At 35.6% G+C, this 15,448-nt stretch overlaps 1 long non-coding RNA gene across 1 annotated transcript; it reads left to right on the plus strand.

Annotated features, from left to right (window-relative positions):
• The first annotated feature begins 2,840 nt into the window (after window positions 1–2,840).
• Window positions 2,841–4,079, plus strand: LOC121030612 (uncharacterized). The gene is made up of 2 exons (XR_005790336.1): window positions 2,841–2,960; window positions 3,256–4,079. It is a non-coding gene; the product is annotated as an uncharacterized LOC121030612 (long non-coding RNA).
• The last annotated feature ends 11,369 nt before the right edge of the window (window positions 4,080–15,448 follow it).

The raw sequence follows: 15,448 nt of genomic DNA on the forward strand, positions 1-15,448 counted from the left end.
TTTAGGCACTATTTATCATTTAACTGATAAAATCACCTACAACGTAGGACATTAGGGTAATTATAATATCCTATCAAATTTCCTAGATTGTTGGGTCATATTTTCCATATTAATTTCCTAAATCTCTTAGTATCAATAGATATTAACCAATGGCATCATTGTGTTAATAACATCCTAAATTATTTCTAGCTTAAATATAATTATGCTATAATAAAGCTATTCCTTATCATAATTCTTGTGCTTATGGGTTTCTTTTGATGATCTTAAAGTTCTGATACAATACAGTAAATCTTCAAGCTTTAAGAAGTTATTAGTGTTAGACACAAGATAAAAGATTGTATCCAGCTCAGCTTTAAACCTTGATTCTTTGTTTATACAATACATTCCCTGTTTACCCTGCCAAATGATAGCCGAAGAAAGCTTTAACCCCATGCTTTTGGGAAAAAAAATTAGACAATCACCAATATTACCACTTCAACTCCAATTTTATGGCAAAGACACCATGCTATCCAATCTCTGGCACTCTTCCACAGCTTTTCATCCAGAGTTTGATAGGCAGTAGCTTTCCACTGCTTTCCAAGTGAGCCTGGGGAGGCCAGTTCACCAGGGCTCCCTGCAGTTCTAACAGAACGTGGACAAGTTGATCTGCATCCCAATGCCTGCCATTGGGGCTATATGAAAATGCAGCCTCACTAATAGAAGCACAATATGCAAGATGCCAGTGCATCTCTGTAATTTACAATATGTCTAATGTGCAAGCCCAATGAAGAGGTTTGTTGTCTACCATAAAACCAGATGGATGTAAGCAGTGATTAGAAGCAATTAACTCTGTTCAGCACTAAATAACTTTCCATCATTAATGTACATTTTTCCACCTCATTAGAGGTACGGAGGAGAGCAAGAGGTAAGGAGTACTCAATTTGAATTTCAGATATGCATATGTTTAGAGGAAAAAAACCCACAAATTTGCAGGGAAAACAGAATACATGTTAATAGAAGCCTTGTTGTGAAGCCATTTTGGTCCACTGATACTGGCATGGGCATATTCTCAATTTCAGCAGCCATCCACCAAGCCTCAGGTGAATAGGAAACATATGAAGTTAAAGTCTAGTAAGAAACACAAGAAGGTATCAAAAACTAATAATAATAGACACAGATTTTCTTCTGTTTTGCTTTCAATTAATAATAGTATGCTTTCAATGATTGGTAATGTCATTTAAGAGGATAAAGCTAGAAAATATCATATTTATTTTCTATTTTAAAAAATGTTTATTTTTGAGAGAGAGAGAGGGAGAGAGCATGAGTGGAAGAGGGGCAGAGAGAGAGGGGGACAGAGGATCTGAAGAAGGCTCTAGGCTGACAGCAGTGAGTCCAATGTGGGGCTTGAACTCACAAACTGTGAGATCATGACCTAAGTTGAAGTTGGATGCTCAACCAACTGGGCCACCCAAGTGCTTCTCATATTTATTTTCTAAGATATATTTAAAGAACTTCAGCTTGAGGCATCAAAAAAGTCACTGAATCCTTCTACACAGATATCAGGAATGTACAATGCCACTTCAGTTATTTGATAAATTTACCTAATAGAAGTTTTGCTAATTGATACAATTAATTACAAAATAAACTATACCCCCCCCCAAAAAAAGACTTTCAAAATTCACTAACTTCTTAAAGAAATATAGGAAAAATTCTAGGTCACATGCTTATAATGTAAAATTAAATGAATAAAGGAGATACACAATGATTGCAAATATATAAAATATTCAGGAAAAATAGTGGAAATAAATAAACCAAAAGAGTATTAATGACTATTCTAGATAATAACATTCTGGATGATTTTTCCCTTTATTATTCTGATTCATATTTCCCAACTTTTCTGTAATGTACAATTATTTGTGCATTTATCTCTTACCTTGCTCCTCAGAGGATTTGGAATAGTTTAAAAAGCGAAAATAATCGAGTTAATAGGTGTTTTGTGTGTATAAACAAATATATAGTACTAGTAAAGCAGAGTATTAAGAACATGTGATTAATGTATATTTCCCTTTGATGACTATGAATGGATAATACTTATTGTTTATCAGAGTCTGTGATTTCATTTTCTTAAAATGTATTTTTTTAAAGGATACTAATAGCTATGGTGTATGAAACTTGTTCTTTGCCAGGTATCAGTCTAATTTCCATGTATGGATTCATTTAACCCTGACTCAATAATCCTATGAAACAGGGACTGTTATTATAAATAATCCCATAGTTATAAATAATCATGGTTAATTTAAAGCTACTGATGATTTATCAATCAGATTGCAAGATTTCTGAAAATGTAACAATCAACTCACAATACAATCAACAATACAATACAATACAACAATCAACTCACAAGCCAATACAAGCCAGCTCCAGCACAACACTATTTATTAAGGGCCTAACTGCATGTTTTGCAGAGCTGGGCACACAATGAATAAGCAGAAACATCAACAGCTCTGTTTCTAAAATGATGCCATCAATATGTATGTTGTGGTAGACAGTGTTGCCAATATCTACCCCTATGTTCTCCCATTTCTCCCTCCTAAAAGAACTTGATTTTGCATGTTTTCTGTTCCTTCTCCTACTCTAAAGGGAGCATTCTGATGCATCTACATGGAGAAGAGCTCAGCCTTTGCCTGATGCTATTATTAGTCAAAAGATAGGCATGTGACTTACACTGGCCTAAACAGACTAAAGAGAAGAATATAGATTCCATCCTTTGAGAAGCACATTTCGAATGTTCTATTGTTTGTGAACAGAGAAGCATGGAACAGAGAAGAATGCAACAGAGAAGCTTCAATGGCTAAAGCAAGTCATCTTGGAATCAGGAGTGACCAGATACAGGATGAAGCTGAGGCTGAGGGAGGCAAAGACAAACAAGACAGTAGGAGTCCATAACACCTCTGAGCCACTCGTATACTACATCATCTCATGTGAGATTATCTATGCCATCATTTTCTAAGCAGGTGTAATTGGAGCTTTCTTTTAAGCTTGGAGGACAAAAGCATCTCAACTGATACTGCCTTTAACTTAGAGATGATACAATAAACTGTATGATGTACCTAGTTATGAGCTCAAGCCAGGCTTACACCTATCTGTATATCAGTCCTTAAAGCTTGCTATAAAATTTACATTTTCTGGTTTGAGTGCCGAAGTGTCTTGTTAGGAGAATATTAAATGAGGTAGAGGTGGATGAAAAACAGTACTCTCTTCCTTCTCACAACCAAGGAGAGGCACCGAGAGAAGAATGAATGTGAAAATACCTTCAAAGGAGGAAAACAATTGTAAGGAATGGTGAGAAGCTACTTTTTTCCCAAGGAATACTGCCTGTGAAGACAAGCAATTGGAACTGGATGGAGTTACCACAAGCACATCAAAACTAACAAGTACAGAAATGAGGGATAAAAGGAGTTATACACACTGACTCTTACCTAATTTAAAACCAACACAACATAGAAAATAAACAGCTGGATCTTGTTTGGAAAGATAAGCAAATAAATGCCCCCATCTTCCATATGATATCTTAGCATGTAAGCTATAAAATATTCAACTATGTTGAAAACATTCAACTAAATCAGAGTTTAACTATGATTTTTCACTTTATGAAGCTGTGGTACATAAAATAAAACATATAAAAATCTAATCCCAAACCTTGCTTTCCTTATCATAATATGCATACAATGAAACTTCAAATATTAATTTTAGGAAAAAAGGGCTTTTGCAAATCTGAATTTATAAATAATTTCAAAATGGAAGTCAGATCAAATTACAGCTCCAAATCACCAGATTAGCATGGATCATTAGTATCCAAAAGAAAGCTAAATCTACCACAAATCACATCTACCAATCACTTTTACCATCTACATCTCTGACCCATAGCCAGCCTGTGAATATTTTCAGCACTGAATAACTGAGCTCCAAAGCTCTAACTTCATTCATACTCCTATCGGTCCCACAGATATAGTGGACCCTTTAACAACATGGGTTTGAACTGTGGGTTGACTTGCATGTGTTTTGTTTTGTTTTTTCCAATAAATACAGTACAGATAAATGCATTTTCTCTTCCTTATGATTTTCCTAACAATATTTTTTCTTTAGCTTACCTTAAGAATGCAGTATATTGGGGCGCCTGGGTGGCTCATCAGTTGAGCGTCAGTCTTCGGCTCAGGTCACGATTTCACGGTTCGTGGGTTCGAGCCCCGCATCGGGCTCTGTGCTGACAGCTCAGAGCCTGGAGCCTGTTTCAGATCCTGTGTCTCCCTCTCTCTCTGCCCCTTCCCCACTCACACTCTGTCTCTCGCTCTCACAAAACAAATAAAACATTTAAAAAAAATTTTTTTTAAAGAATACAGTATAGAATACATATAACATACAAAATATGTGTTAATGTACTGCATATGTTGGGGCACCTGGGTGGCTCAGTCAGTTAAGCACCCAACTCTTGATTTCCGCTCAGGTCATGATCTCATGGTTTGTGAGTTTGAGTCCCACATCAGGCTCTGTGCTGACAGCATGGAGCCTCTTGGGATTCTCTCTCCCTTTGTCTCTGCTCCTCCCCAGCACACACATGTGTGCTCTCTCTCTCTTTCACTCTCCCAGAAATAAACTTTATTAAAAAAAAAAATAGACTGCATATGTTACCAGCATAGGAAGCAAGGCTTCCAGTCACCATTAGGCTAGTGGTAGTTAAGTGTGTCTAAGTTAAGTTAGACACAAATTTTCAACTGTGTGAGGGGTTAACACCCCTAAACCCTGCATTGTTCAAGGTTCAACTGTACAGCGGTCTGTCTCTCTGTGCTTTTGACAGTTGCTGAAATTAATTTGTTACCTTGATAGCCCCATCCAATACCTCTGTAACTGTGATAATAATTGACCAGTATACTTTTTTAAATTCCCTGGAATCAATGTATAAGGGAGCGTCTAGTTTATGTGTAGAGTACCATATATAGTATAATAAAGAATGAGGGAAATGATATACGATGTGGTCTTTGCTCCAAAAAGCTTACAATTTAATTGTGAAGATAAGGTTAAGATTTCTGGACAAAATCAAACATTACAAAATGCTATATGAATTGTTATATTCAAGAAAGACAGAAATTCCTTATCTACCCAGAATTCTGTCTATAATCTGCTTTACCTCTTGTAATTTAGGAAGCAAGCACAAAAAGCTTTTATCATGTACATTTCAAGGCCTTTATAGGAAGGAAAGCCTTGAGCCTTCACTTGGAGATTATTTCCTATTTTTACAATATCCTAACAAACTAGCCTACATAATTCAAGCGGACAACTGATTTAAAAGTTACAAAATAGACCTTGAGAGAAATAATGGCCCAGAGCAAAAAGAAGAAAAACTTTAATAACAGGGCAATAATCCTACAAATCTCACTGGCCCCTAAGAGCACTATGCTTTACTAATAAAAATTATTGTTCATAATGATGACCCTGAATCATCAAGAAAGTGTGAAATTAGAATAATCTGCTTAAGATGGCAAGGAGGCATATATAATTAGCTTTTAAAATGTTTCATTCAAAATAGGTACGTTGCAGTGTTTATGAAAGGGGATCTGCTATCCAGAATTTCTTATGCTCCCAGGGTAGAGATTTAGCTGTACATTTTTGTTCTAGAATATTCCAGGAAGACACCTGGCATTGGCAGCCTTTTTAAGCTTAAGAGAATAGCTCTCATGAGTAAAAAGAAAAAAAAAGTTGACATTTCTTTCCAGAATATTTTCCAAGATGAAGTATTTATAAACTCAAGCCTTGGGGAAGTTTACCAAGTGGTGAAAAGAAGACGGTCAATTCTAGACCCATTGAAATGAAGAGCATTCCAAGGAATTTTACCTTGCTGCTTCTGTTTTTCTGCAAAGTGAGCCATTCAGGCATTGCATCTTCTGAAATTTCCTCGCCTCTTTCAGGGAAGCATATTGGGGCAGAGCTTGCCAGCTGTCTGCTCCCTTTGCCTTCTGCTGCCATTATCCTGAGGTACCGCCCCACCTTCTGGCCCTCCAGCTTGTGGGGGGTGGGGAACAGGGAGGAGAACAGAACTCTTCCTGCCTCTGATATGCGTAACACAATGAAAAGAGCAGAAGGATATATATCTATACATATATTTGTCTCTCTCTACATATAGACATACATAGACTGATGATGTGAGTGTGTGCATGTATATGCTTGTGAATCCACATGCCCAGTGCCAGAATATCTCTATATGTATATATACACAGTATATATTCCATATGCTCTTTCTTTCTGCAGCACACATATGCAGCTGGGAATAACTACTGTGAAAAAAAAATTACATACTTACCAAAGACAAATTATCAAGCAGAATTAAGAATACATGGAATTTAGCTATTATAAATTCTTCTCATCTGCTGCTTGTCTTTATTATAACATGCCCCCCCCCCCCAAATGCCCATACACCTTAAGAAAATATCTAGCATTTCATATTTCATGAACATAAAAAGACCTCCTTTTTCTAAATCTCATGTTTTATACTGCTCAGCCAGCATCACTGAGCTGGCTCTGGACTGACAACTAATGTAGTCAAAAGGCTTAAAGAAGCCCAATCGACACTCAGTGCTTACAAGATGGTTGCGTAGGTGCTGGAATGAGCAAAAAAGCACATAGTGTGAGCAGGTCAACAGATGAGAAGATTGAGTAATAGACAAATGTATGTAATGAATAGTATGTGCATGTCACTACACAAAAGCTCCTGGCACCTATTATGTCACTGAATCCTCAGAATGTCCCTGTGTGCTTGGTACCATTACTCTGTCCATTTTATAGATGAGTAAAGCGGGGCTTAGAGAGGTTCAACAACTGATCCCAGGGGCCAGCATCTGCCCAGATGTGTGTCTCCACAGCCCGTCTTTTTAGCTACCACTTTATTTTTTTATTTTTATTTTTTTTTTTTCAACGTTTATTTATTTTTGGGACAGAGAGAGACAGAGCATGAACGGGGGAGGGGCAGAGAGAGAGGGAGACACAGAATCGGAAACAGGCTCCAGGCTCCGAGCCATCAGCCCAGAGCCTGACGCGGGGCTCGAACTCACGGACCGCGAGATCGTGACCTGGCTGAAGTCGGAGCTTAACCGACTGCGCCACCCAGGCGCCCCTAGCTACCACTTTAGACTGCCTCTTGTTCAGGGTAAATTAGAACACCCCACATATATAAAAGCATATATTACTCATATAGAAATAGAAAAGCTTATGATACTAGTCTGGGTAGAGCAAGTTAAACTCTCCTTTTAGATTCTTTTATATCATCCCTTTATTGTAAGCAGTTAAATGCACTGTGTGACCAATCAAGGTAATCTAAACTGGGTTATTGCAACTTCAGTTAAAATAAATCAGATGTAAAAGTTTAATTTTGAAAATAATTCCAATAATTCCAATGTAAATTTAAAAGAGCATTAAAATAGCAAAAATACCTATTTTTTTTCCCTACTGATGTATTCACTTTTACTGAAATTTATGGGGACAATAGTGGTTTATGGGCTCAGAAAGACACAATAAGGCAGATTCCTTCCCAGTGCTTATGTTGTTCTCCCAGGGGATTTAGATTGGGTATTCAACAGATGTATCAACCATTTTTGGCTGCTACAATACACCAAATATGCCTTTAGCAGCCTGAAAATGCAGGTGATTAAGCATGCGGAGGCCAAGTGACAAATGGCAGCTATCCTAACCATATCTCCATGAAGACTTCTTGTTTAGGAATTTATAAGAAAGTAATCACTTAGTAAGATCTATCACCCACTTCAAGAGCTTCAATTATTCATCTCACTAACACATTGAGTTCAATTCTCTTCAGTGTCTAAATTGCTTCCTGATATTAATTTAAGGGTTTGGGGAGGGATCCTAACTCATTTAGATCACTTGGTTCTGTTAAGACTTGTACAATATATTTCAGGAAAAGAGTCCATTCAGGCAACATTAAAAAAAAAAATGTTCAGCCCACAAACTTCTCACCAGCTTGCTCATCTACAAATTTCAGGAAGTAAGGCATATAGCAACTTAGTACATAATTCCTACAATTAAATGAAATACAGCATTGTCAAGAAAAATTTATGCCACCCTGAAAATTATGTTCCAGAAGTGAAGGACAGTTTTGCAGCAGTTATACAGGTATTTTGTTAGGGTTGTTGACAATTTACTAATCCCTAGATTTGGGGGGCCTTTTATTGTTTCTTTTAAAATCCAAATTATTAGTTTTATGTATGATTCCTTCATTTTTTAAAGCTTACAATCTAGAAGGAATTCCGATAGAGAGGTATTGTCCCATATAGTCAAAATACTCTGAAATGTGAAATATATATAATTCTATGCAGATGTGACGATTACTCTAGTTATAAAATATTAAGTTTTAGAACCTGTGTATAGTAAATTAGGAACAAAACTGAGTTTAAAAAAAGTAGTCTAGAATTACTTCCTGGGATTAACCTCTCTCTCTCTCTCTCTCTCTCTCTCTCTCTCTCTCTCTCTCTTTATGAAGGCAGAGTGACTGTCTATTCAAGAACTAGCTTGGTTTAGAGGCTTTATTTTATATGTAAGCTAAAAACAATAATGAAAATCATATACACCTGTTTCAGTCAAAAATGGAAAACAGCTATACTTGAAATCATAGAATATTTCTTTCACAGAAAATACAATTTTGAAATCTCAACTAATCATACCATTTTATAACTAACATTTATTACTTACTATGTTTTACCCCAGCAGCTAAGTCCTCTGGTAGGTTCTCGATGTATTATCACACTTAATTCTTACAACAATCCTATGTAAGAGCTGATATTATACTATTTTTTTAGATGAGAAAACTGCGGCAGAGATTTTTAAATGCTTTTCTGGGAATATCTTAGTAAGAGACCAAATGAGAATAAGGACCAAAATGTCTAATTGCAAAACTAGAGCCTTTGTTCACTTTGATATCTGCCACTTTGGTCCGATTCTTACTGGAAGTCAAGTTTCATGAAATTTATTTGTTGAAGATTGAAGGTCAGGAAGTTCTAATATTTCTTTAAATATTTTTAGTTCAAACTTGATCAGAATGCCATGCTTAAAAGCCCTAATTTTCCTTTGTATGGTTGTTTGAAAAAGAATTGTGCTTCAGTGTTAGACATTGACCTATACTGAGGATCATTATTATAAGTATATAAGATCCATAATTGTATTATATAAAGGTTGTTGAAGATATCATTATCCCCACCAAAAGAGAATCTTTTTTTAAAATTAAAAACAATGTTTTTTATCTTTACAAAACAATATTAGTCTTTGTAGAAAAAATAGAAGACAGTATAAAAAATGAAGAAAATTGTTTAAAACACTCATAATCCCCACTACCTAGTGGTCACTAATGATAACTCTTTTGAAGATTTTTTATTTTTTTAAAGTAATCTCTACACCCAACATGGGGCTTGAACTCAGAACCCTGAGATCAAGAGTTCCATGCTCTACTGACTGAGCTAGCCAGGTACCCCTATTAAGCATAATCTTTAGAGTGTAACTTTCTTGGCCAATTTCCTATGCTAATATATTAAGGAATGTGCTGGATGTATTAATTTGCTCAGGTTGACGTAATAAAATGCCACATACAAGGGGGCTTAAACAATAGAAATTTATTTTCTCACAGTTCTGGAGGCTGGAAGTCCAAGATCAAGGTGTCAGGAGGGTTGGTTTTGGTGAGGACAATCTTACTGTCTTACAGATGACTGCCTTCTTGCTGTGTCCTCACATGGCCTTTCCTCTGTGTGCACATGGTGGGTGAAGGGTGAGGAGGCTGTGCATGGGGGCACACACATCTCTGGCATCTCTTTCTCTTATAAACACATCAGTCCTATCAGATTAGGGCCCAACCTTATGAACTCATTTAACCTCAACTACCTCCTTAAAGGTCCCCCTCAAATTTAGTCACATTGCAGATTAGGGCTTCAATATATAAACTTTGGGGAGGGAGGGATACAGTTCAGTCCATAACATTATGTGTAGAATAATACATTATATATTACTTTGTAGCCCAATTTTTCTCAAACCAGTATACTGTGAACATCTTGCCATACCAAGAAGTACTTATCTATAGTTTCACTGTTATTCTGATAAATGAGATGACCCATAACTTATGAAAATAAAATCTTAATTGTTGAGTCTTGAGAATATTTTAATTTTCCTTGATGGAGCCCTGTGTTGGGCTCCACACTGAGCCGCTGAGCATGGGGCTGGCTTGGGATTCTCTCTCTCTCCCTCATTCCCTGACCCTCCCCTCTTTCTTTCTCTCAAAATAAATATTTAAAAAATAATGACAATACAGTGAAAATACTTTTTAGTAATATGTATTTCTTCTTTTGAGGATGGCCTGTTCATGTCCTTTATCTCTTTTTCTATTACAGGATTAATCTTTTTGTCATTAATATACTTGAGAACTGTTAACTTTTTGGGTGTCACATCTATTTTATTATTTTCCCAATTTATTTTCTTTTAATTTTACACATATATTCTGGTATTTTAAATATTTAGGTCACAATATCAGAAAAAGCATACTTCTCCAGGACAATAGTGTGTTTTTGTCTTATGGGCACTGTGCATTATTTAATTAATTTTGTTTCATTCTTTCCTCTGACCACAAATAAGTTTAAGAACAAATTTATAATCTACCCTTAACAACTACAGAAGCTGTGAAGTGTGTGCACTTCTGTAGGATTATACAGTCCTCCAGTATTTTCTTATATTTATTACCATTCATCAAAGTTTCCTTAAATATTTATGATACTATAACAGTGCGTGCATGTGTGTGTGTGTGTGTGTGTGTGTGTGTGTGTGTTGCAAGATGACTCAAATGACCACAAGTTTAGAATACACCTATTTGACTATTTTGAGTCAAATATTCATCATTCGATCAAATCTAATAAATGAGAGGAAATCAACTTCAGTTGTAAACATTTCCTTTTCTTTTTTGAGACTTGGATATTTTTCCACAGTTTCCAAACTGGTTTAAAGATAATTCTGAAAGTAAAGCTCTAAAACTGTGAGTGCCAAATAACACCATTCAAATAGTTAGAAACTCCAGGAAAAAAAATGATAGATACAATTTTAAAAATATTTGTTTAAAATTACTATAGATCAACAAATAAAATTTGTCTTGAAGTACATACATGCAATGATTTCAACATCCCTACCTTCCACACACATGAAAAGTTCATTGAAGTTGAATAGAGATATTCTTAGTTGATTAATAAAAGACTACATTAAATAATACACCATATGATTGGTTCTAAGAAAAACTTAAACAGCTATAGAAACCACTTAGCGTGCAACACTGCAATAAAGATATATGGTGACATATACATAAACTTCTAGAATTCTAAATAAATAATAAATGTTCCTACACATTAATAAGCAGGTTCAATTGTTTACTAGTTCACAGCTTAATCCTGTATGCTTTTTGTTAACACGATGGCCAATAAAATGACTTTTGAAAGATGAAATTTCATTTTACATTCACATAAAGCCAGAAACCTAAAGTCCAGTTCAGGAAAACATTATAGAGCTCAGGGAAGAGTAAACACTGCCTACACATCACAGGATTCACCTGTTTGAAATCTAACGAAACAAAAGGTATTAGAAAGGATACCACACGCTGACATTATTGCTTTGATTGCCTCACAATAGTGCTCATTGGGAAACATCTCTAAACAATAATCAGTTGAAAGTGGTTTAAATAGTTGTCATTTATTCTATGTCTATAAATTTCAGCCTAAATCTAGGAGTGATGTTTTAGAGAACTGAAGGCTAAAATGGAATATTTACATGGAATAGTTGAGAAGGGCAGATGGGGAGGATTTAAAACACAAAAGCCAATGAAAGGAGAAAAAAAAAAAAAACCCAAACTAAATAGAATCATCTATAGATTCAATCACATAAAGATTAAAAAGTTTTAAACACTAAAAGCAATAAAAAGTATCAAAATAAAAGTGAAAAAAATACTTTCACATATATAACAGGCAAAAGATTATTTATTACCTGTAATATAGCAAGAGCTCTAACCAGTGTAAAAAATTGGTATCCTAGTAGAAAAAAGCAAAAGACAAAATCTGATGATTCATGGAGAAAGAAAAATAAATATGAGCACAGCAAATGATGATAATTAAAGTAATTGTAAATTAAAACAAGATTCCATATTTTATTTGTCAGTACTCAATATTGTTAAAGAAAGTATTGAAATCAGCAATCTCATTCACTTCTGGTAAATTTGATGCTTCTATAAAGCAATTTTGCTACATGTAAGTGTTTTGCTATATGTAAACACTGTAAATGTTTAATGGGTCAATAAATTAAAGATGAGCCATGCATTATATTTTAAAACCATTAAAAAATCTTATTTTCAAGATATACCATAAAACTTCCAAAAGATTTCATGGAAAATCTTAAGAAAAAAAAACAGGATATGAAATTCTACGTATGCTCTGAAGCCAATTTGTAAAAAATAAAACAAAATAAAATATTTTTAAGTTATAATTTTTAAAGGATTTTTTTAAATGTTTCTTCATTTTTCAGAGAGAGAGAGAGAGAGAGAGAGAGAGAGAGAGAATGAGCAGGGGAGGGGCAGAGAGAGAGGGAGACACAGAATCTGAAACAGGCTCCAGGCTCTGAGCTGTCAGCAAGACAGAGCTCCATTCTGTCAAGTGGGGCTTGAACTCACAAACCACGAGATAATGACCTGAGCTGAAGTCAGACGTTTTAATGGACTGAGCCACACAGGCACCCCTAAATTTTTTTTTAACGTTTATTTATTTTTGAGAGAGGGAGAGGCAGAGAGAGAGGGAGACAGAGAATCCCAAGCAGGTTCCACACTGTCAGTGCAGAACAAAATATGGGGTTTGAACTCAGAAACCAGGAGATCATGACCTGAGCCAAAATCAAAAGTTGGATTTTATTTTTTTTTATGTTTATTTATTTTTGAGACAGAGAGAGACAGAGCAGACAGAGAGACAGACCCCCGTTCGGGGGTCAGAGAGAGAGAGGGAGACACACAATCGGAAACAGGCTCCAGGCTCCAAGCTGTCAGCACAGAGCCCGACACGGGGCTTGAACTCACAAACCACGAGATCATGACCTGAGCCAAAGTCGGACGCTTAACCGACCGAGCCACCCAGGCGCCCCAAAAGTTGGATTTCAAACAACTGAGTTGGCCAGGCAACCACCCCCCCCACCAAAAAAGTTATAAATTTAATATAAAATTGTATACACATACATGCAAATATATTTATTATACATAGCTTATTATACATCTATTTTCATGGATTTTTGATTTGGGACTTTGACTGAAAGCAACCAAGTACAGTGGAAAACAACTTTGTCATGAACTAATAAGAAAATGGAAGCACCCGCACCAATGAAAAACAAGGATTTCACAGTGAGTTGCATGGATAAAAGGTTTGCAAAAGATCAAGAGTCTGACTGGAAGAACAAGAGGAATCAATGATAAGAAACTCAATTCAAGGAAAAACCATTTTTATACTTTTTTGAGTTGCTTCCGGTGATAGGGTCTCTAATTATGAATTTCATGCACTTTCTCACATGAAACTTTTCATTTCTCCTGTGGCTCCTATATAGAGAACAACTTCCCTAAATATTCTCCTAATGTCTACTCTCCTAAATAACTCCTACTTATCATTTAGGTCTTTAATGTTACTTCCTTCTGGAAGCCAAAAATCTGACTGGAACAAGTCAAGTCCCCAGTTTATACAATATCTTCACACTTTTATACAGTCTTATTGTTCTTATAACAAATGTAATTAAATAATTAAATGGATGATTAGTTGCTTAATGCCTTCTTCCTTCTTGCCCAGAACATAAGTTCTATGGAAGCAGGGACCAACTCCATTCTGTTCACTACTGTGTCCTTAAGGCCCAGCAAATACAGTAATAGGTAGCATATTACTGTATTCCAGGTACCTTTCTAAGCTCTTTAGGTATAGTAACTTGGTTAATCTTCACAGCAATCCTATAAGGAAGATACTAAAATGATCCTCATGGCCAAGGTCATACAACTATAGTGAGTGATGAGACCAGGATTCAAACTCAGGCAGCCTGGCATCTTAAACCACAACCCAAGCCTCCTTGTTATAGGTACCCCCATGAATATTTGAATGACTATTTGGAGAAATGAATGAGGACATACATTAGCAATAAAATGTGTATTTGCTTTGAATTAAGCACCAGCAGGGACATGTCTTGTAACAGCTGTAGCTCATCATTTCATGGTCACCTGATCATAATAGATGCATAGGACTCCAATCCTATAATGGAAATACCAAGAACAAAGCTCCATAGACACCCTCATTAGAAATTCAATTATAATGATTTCTTTAGAATAATAGACTATTTGAGCCTTTCGATTTCAACGACAGGAATCTGAAATTAAAATATTTGGAGTAAAGGCGTAAACAGTTTTATGATACATATATGCAACCACTCTAATTACAACAACTGACCAACCACAAAGATGTCCCTTTTTTTTACATGCTCTTATTTCCTGTTGAAATCAGCTTTGAAAGGGGGTCTGTAATTGCAAACAAGTTGTGCAGAATAAACAAGCCATTATTGTAATGAGGATGATTCTTGCCGAGGATTATTTTTAAAAGCCAAATTATAGACTCCCAGTCTAAATTGTATCTGTTTTTTTATCACTTGCTTTCAAATTTGGTACTTATTTGCATTTTGCCTGACCTGCTAGTTAGAGCACAAGTTCACAGAGTCCCTTCTGAAGCTATAATGAGCTTAGGTAATAACCACCATATAATTGTGTTCAACTGCATACAAGTGTTTACTTTTTACTACTGTGCGTCTGCCTCCAAGATTTTTGAGATGTAATTATGCATTGCAAAATTTGCATGTTGCCAACCTTGCTTGGACTATTTTTGCTATGTTTCACATTTAAACTGCTTAAGTGCATAAGTGGAGGTATAAAACAGCCAGGTTTTCCAGACTAGAAAATTACTGTTGCTTAAATGGCAGAATTTCTGCTCTGTGGTTTCCTATTTCCATGCCTTGCCTCAGCTACATATCTTTTTAACCATCTGTTTCTTTCTGGCGACCAGTGACAGGGAGGCAAGCAACTGTATCTGCATTACTATGTAGTTTGACATCTGGTATCTAAATCCAACCATAGTTTTTATTTGTGAATTGTTTAAATATAAGATCATATTAGTTACACTTGCAGATCCCTCTGCATTAACATCTTCAACTCTGCTTATGTTAGAATTGCATGTCATTTCCCATAAAGAGCATGTATGTTTTCCTGCAGGTTGCACAGAATTTGAGTATGTGAATGTGAAATTTTTTAAGTAGCAAAAATATATTACACATGAATTAAAATTGTAAATTTCAGATATGATAGAGGGACATTCAACAGACATTACAA

The sequence above is a fragment of the Herpailurus yagouaroundi genome, unplaced genomic scaffold (assembly GCF_014898765.1).
Source record: "Herpailurus yagouaroundi ecotype Mexico unplaced genomic scaffold, PumYag 28, whole genome shotgun sequence".
NCBI lineage: Eukaryota > Metazoa > Chordata > Mammalia > Carnivora > Felidae > Herpailurus > Herpailurus yagouaroundi.